The sequence below is a fragment of the Manacus vitellinus genome, unplaced genomic scaffold, assembly GCF_001715985.3.
Source record: "Manacus vitellinus isolate BGI_N305 unplaced genomic scaffold, ASM171598v3 scaffold_46_pilon, whole genome shotgun sequence".
NCBI classification, from domain to species: domain Eukaryota; kingdom Metazoa; phylum Chordata; class Aves; order Passeriformes; family Pipridae; genus Manacus; species Manacus vitellinus.
The window spans coordinates 1,887,959-1,893,715 of NW_021940578.1; positions in this window are offsets into that span (position 1 = coordinate 1,887,959).

Genomic DNA, 5,757 nt, shown 5'->3' on the forward strand with positions numbered 1-5,757 from the left:
TTTTTAGGAAATTTCAGTGCTGAATGCTTTTCCTGGTAAAAAAGCAGAGTTAATGCAGGCAAAGCTGATGGGGTTAGTCTCATCCCACCCCTTGCAAATTCAAGGATCCCCAAGGATTGCTCAGCAAACACTGAGCACACAAAGGTGGGATTGTCCTTGGGGTAATATTTTAACTACAAGAGTCAGAGAACGTACCAACAATGACGTGACTTGGTTTATGAGCAATAAAAAGTCTATAAAAGCCACGGTACAGCCAAAGACTATTTGCATTAAATATTTTACCATGGCCTGATAAAAAAATCACAGGGTTTACATAAACATGCTCTTAGATCTTTCCAGGAGCTTATCTTGGGTTTTTTTTTCCCAGTAATCTGAAAGACAAATCCAATGTTGTTCTCCTCTGCCTGGGATATTTGCACTGTCAGACACTGGAGTCAGAAGGTCTTTTTTTGGTGTTTTCAGCCCAGCCATGGTGAGATACTTTTTGACCACATCAGTATGTTTTCTGTTTCTTGTACCAGTGAATAAGGGGATACCCTGAATCCCAATATTCCTCTCAGCATTCCTCTGTTGTAGATAGTAAATACAGCCCAGCTTGATGTCTCCCCACACCTGAGTGCCCCCATTTATTTGGGATTCAGTTGATTTACCTCAGGCAACTGATTTTCCTTGATGTCCAACCCCTCTCCTGGTGATACCAGGGGGGGAAAAGATGGAGAATCCAGTACAGGGTGACCAAAGTGGTGATGGGCCTGTGGCAGAGGGGAGAGAGATGAACTTCTTTAATCTGCTAAAGAGGAGAGGAAAAGGGTGAGGGGGACAACTGTGCAGAACAGTTAATTATGGAAGGACAGCTACTCACAGACACCTTCAAGAAGCACAAGTGATACTTCTGTGCTGCTTCCAAGGGCCTGTATCTCAGTTTGCTCATGAGCTACATTGGCATTTCATAGCTCTGGAGGACTTTTTTGGGTGTTTTTTGAAGCTCGTTCCAAGTGTGGGGCAGATTTGGGGATGGGAAGGAAGTGTTTGTGATTATCCTGAACCTGCTGTCTGATCATTTCACTGAATTGCCTTTGTATCATTAACCTCTTTGTGCTGCAAAGCTGTTCCCTGTCTTTGATCACCTTTGTTGACTCAAACTTCAGAGGCCTCGTGGTAGTTCTGGATGGAGTCAAGGGACAGATGTGGTTGGGTGAGAACACAAAGCCACAGCAGAAGAGCCCTGACTCACAGAAATAACAAAAAGGGTGCCAATTCCAGCAATAAAACTGTTTGAACAGGTTGTTTTTGGGAAGGGTGGGAGGTCTGAACCCCAACAAGTCAACAGCAGAGAAAACTCAGCACTGTGTTTTACACAGAACAAACAGTATTCCTGCCATTCCTCCTGAGGGATGAGTTCACCCACAGAGCAGCACATGGGAGGATTCTTTCCCCCTCACATTGTACCAAAGAACTGTTCCACAGTTAACTGGGGACATCTATGGCAGGTTGGAGATGTGACCAAAACTGGTTTGTAATTGCCACTCAAAAAGATTCTCAGAGGGGTCACGGAGATGCTCCCAGGGTTGGAGCTCCTCTGTTCTGGATCATGCTGGGAGAGCTGGGGGGGTTCACCTGGAGGAGGGAAACTCCAGGGAGACCTGAGAGCCCCTTCCAGTGCCTAAAGGGGCTCCAGGAGAGCTGGAGAGGGACTTGGGACAAGGGATGGGGGAACAGGACACAGGGAATGGCTTCCCACTGCCAGAGGGAAGGGTTAGATGGGATATTGGGAAGGAAATGTCTGTGAGGGTGGGGAGGCCCTGGCACAGGTTGCCCAGAGAAGCTGTGGCTGCCCCTGGATCCCTGGAAGTGTCCAAGGCCAGGTTGGATGGGGCTTGGAGAAACCTGGGCTAGTGGAAGGTGTCCCTGCCCATGGCAGAGGGTGGGAATGAGATGGGCTTTAGGTCCCTCCCAACCCAAACCATTCTGGGTTTCTGTGAACATCAATCACCTTCCTCCTCCATGGGGCCCCACACCGAGCTCTGTTACACTGATTTCTTACAAAATCATATTTGGCAGAGTCAAGATATAAGAGAGGTGATGCTTTTCCCTCAAAAATTCACCAATAATTCTGAGTTGACCTTTTTAGGGAGCGCCTGAACAGAAAAGTGGGAACCACCTGGGGAAATCTGGGAGAAGATGCTGGAAGCTGCAGACTGTCACTGTGGACAAGGGAGTCTCTCTTTCATTAAGGGCTTGTATCTATCTGCAGCAGGAGCTACTGGGAGTTTCATCACAATATTATCTGGAAGTCAAGGTCATAATTATAAACTCCTCCAGCAAACGTCACAGTGGGTCTGGTCTCACGTGGCTCTTGCAGTTACAGATTCACAGGCAAGTCTAAAATGCTCCTTGAGTGAAAGCAGCTCTGTTATGACTAAATAAAGAAAAAGGGATGGGCTGATTTGGGTTGGGAGAGATCTCAAAGCTCATCTTGTCACCAGGGGCAGGGGCACCTTTCACTGGCCCAGGTTGCTCCAAGTCTGGTCCTACCTGGCCTTGGACACTTTGAGGGGCAGTCACAGCTTCTCTGGGCAATAAGGCAATTCTCAGGTGCCTTCTCAGTGGAAGGTTGGGAAACTCTCACTGTCCTGCCAGAGCAAGGATACCATTCCCTGGTTCCTCCCAGGACACCCTAGGGCAGTGTCATGGCCCCAGGGCTGCCAGAACTCAAGGAGTGTTTGGACAACACTTTCAGGGAGAGGGTGGAATTGTTGGGGTCTCTGTGCAGGGCCAGGATTCTGCACCTCTCTTTGAGGGGCAACACCAGGAACAGCCAAACCAGTTCAATCAGTCTGGTTTGGTGGATCTCTGAGAGGGACTGGTGGTTGTTGTGGGTACAGGATGCCAGGAGACAGCTGGGTTTGAGGAAAGACTGGGCAAATGAGTGCAAACAGAACAGGAGCCCTTCCTCCAAGGGTTTATGGCAGGAATACTGTTTGTTCTGTGTAGAACAAAGGCAACTGCAGATCCTGATTCCTGAGTCTGCAGCACTGTGAGGTCAAACCAACACAGGGCCTGGTACAAAGCACTTTGTGGTGCAGATTTCTGGGGGCATGGGGGTGTCCAGTCAGGTGGTGTCCAGTTATTGGAGCCTTTCCAGAGCCTTCTCTCCGACCAATCTTTCATCTCCTTAATAAAAACAAGAAATTCCATGAGTTGCATCACAAGTGTGAAATTCCACCTTGGCAACAAATGCCTTGAGCAGGAACTGGAGGAACTGTCCAGGAACAAACACTTCCACTTTGGGGCTCCTGATGGCTTTGCAAAACCTTCCTTTGGCACCAGAGCAGCCTGGGGGCTGCCAGGCTGGGAACTGGGAGGGGAGAACCCGAAGAGCCAGGGAGATCTCAGCACAGATTGCAAGAAATGCAAGAAATTCACTCATTTTTTGAGAAGTTCACCCATTTCCCCAAAAATATCCTGCCAACCACTATGTCAGTGATGGGCACACTGTTGTGGGCGTAAAGAAGAAAACATTTCACTTCCAGTATTCCCAACATCTTGTCCTTGTCTTGCTGAATGGCTCATACATTTGCACTGGGCTGGAGGCACAGATGAGTATTAATTTTGGTTGGAAAGCCTTAACAATTAATAACTCAGCAAATTTTTTGAGCCCATGAACCACAAGGAAATTATTTAAGTGTCAGAACCCCCTTGAACAGAGACTGAGGAGCACTTGAGCTTTGCCTGTTTCACTGTTTTTGTTTGGTTTGGGTTTTTTTTTTTAATTTTTATATTTTTTTTAAAGAAAAGGGCAGAACCGAACATTCAAATTCCCTTCTGTAACTTCGAGTTTAGAATTTAAAATCCAACTAGAGGGTGTTTGCTCCTCTCCTCCACGAGATGGCAGAAGAGCCTCGATGATGCCAAGGACCCCTTTGCTGAGTGACTGATGTTTCAGCACCGGGAAAAAATCCGGGGGCTGTTGAGCCACGATCCAAGCGGTCCAAACCTTCCAGATTTACAGCCCAGGCTTTTCCTGCTCGCTGTCAATTCGTGCTCTCAAGTTCTGCACGGAGTGATGTGTTTTTGTGTCACACGAACAAAGGGAAAAGTCAATCGTGACCCGACAGGTGGGAGCAGAGGAGGGTGGAAAGGGCTGTCAGGGGGGATCTTGGGCCAGGAGTGACAGGATGACAGTGCCAGGATGGAGGTGAGGACTCAGACTGAGGGACTGAATTCCTCAAAATGAGGTCACAATAATCATGTTTTACAATCTGTGGGTGGGAGACGGTGGAAAGTGCCAAGTGATGAGGAGGTACCTTGAGGGCACCAGGCTGGTTGGGATTGGAGGGACCTTAAAGACTACCCAGTGCCACCCCTGCCATGGGCAGGGACACCTTCCACTAGCCCAGGTTGCTCCAAGCCCCATCCAACCTGGCCTTGGACCACTTCCAGGGATGGGGCAGCCACAGCTGCTCTGGGCAACCTGTGCCAGGGCCTGCCCACCCTCACAGGGAGGAATTCCTTCCAATAACTAATCCAACCCTGCTCTCCTTCATCCACCAAGGAACTGTGGCAGTGCCTCCTGTAGGGTGTGTCCAGGCCCTGGAGGTGCCAGTGCAGGGATTCCAGGGAAAACAACCTGCCTGTCAGTCCTGGAATTCCAGAGAAAACCTACTTCAGTCTTGGGATACCAGGGAAACAACCTGCCTGCCAGTGCAGGGATCCCAGGAAAACAACCTCCTGCCAGTGCAGGGATCTGGGGGAAAACAACCTCCCACCAGTGCAGAGATCCCAGGAAAACAACTTCCTGCCAGTGCAGGGATCCCAGGAAAACAATCTCCTGCCAGTACAGGGATCCCAGGAAAAGAACCTTCTACCAGTGCAGGGATCTGGGGAAAAAAGCTCCTTCCAGTGCAGGGATCCCAGGAAAACAACCTCCTGCCAGTGAGGGGATCCAGGGAAACAACCAGTGTAGGGATCTCAGGAAAACAACCTCCTTCCAGTGCAGGGATAGAGGGGAAACAACCCTTCTGCCAGCACAGGGATCTGGGATCCAAGCTGCCTGCCACTCCAGGTATCCAGAGAAAACAACCTATCTGCTGGTGCAGGAATCCCAGGAAAACAACCTCCTTCCAGTGTAGGGATCTGGGATCCAGCTGCTCTTCAAGAGCTCAAAATCCTTGGAATTTTATACTTCTCATCTCTAGTACCAGGAGAGTTACTTTCAGAAATGTTCACATTTGATTTCATTGAGTTAATTTATATTTTGGGATTCTATGATTCTATGATTCTATAAGTCTATGAGTCTATGATTCATGGAGCATGTGAGATGCTGGAGATTCTGCATTGCTGCTGAGCAGAGACCTTGACTACAGATCTCCTCTGGCTGCAGCAGAAGATCCCCTTCTGGGGAGTCCTGCAAGCAACAACAATCCTCTGCTCACTGGCAAAGCCCAGGACACCAATCACATCCACTCGTCTTCGCTGTTGGTGGCAGGTGGGGAGCTGAGGAATTTTGGGTCACCTCTTTATAAAAGTGATTGAAAATGGAATATTGGATGCAACTGGCAGAGCCTGGTACTTCAAACTTCACCCCATGTGTGAACATCTGTGGGTCATTTCACATGATGGGAGGAACAAGAAGGGCAAAGAAGATGGGGAAGGGCCTTGATTTGAAGCCGTGTGAGGACTCTGAGGGCACTTGGTGTGTTCAGCTGGAGAAGAGGGGACTGAGGGGAGACCTCACTGCAGTTCCAGCTTCCTGGG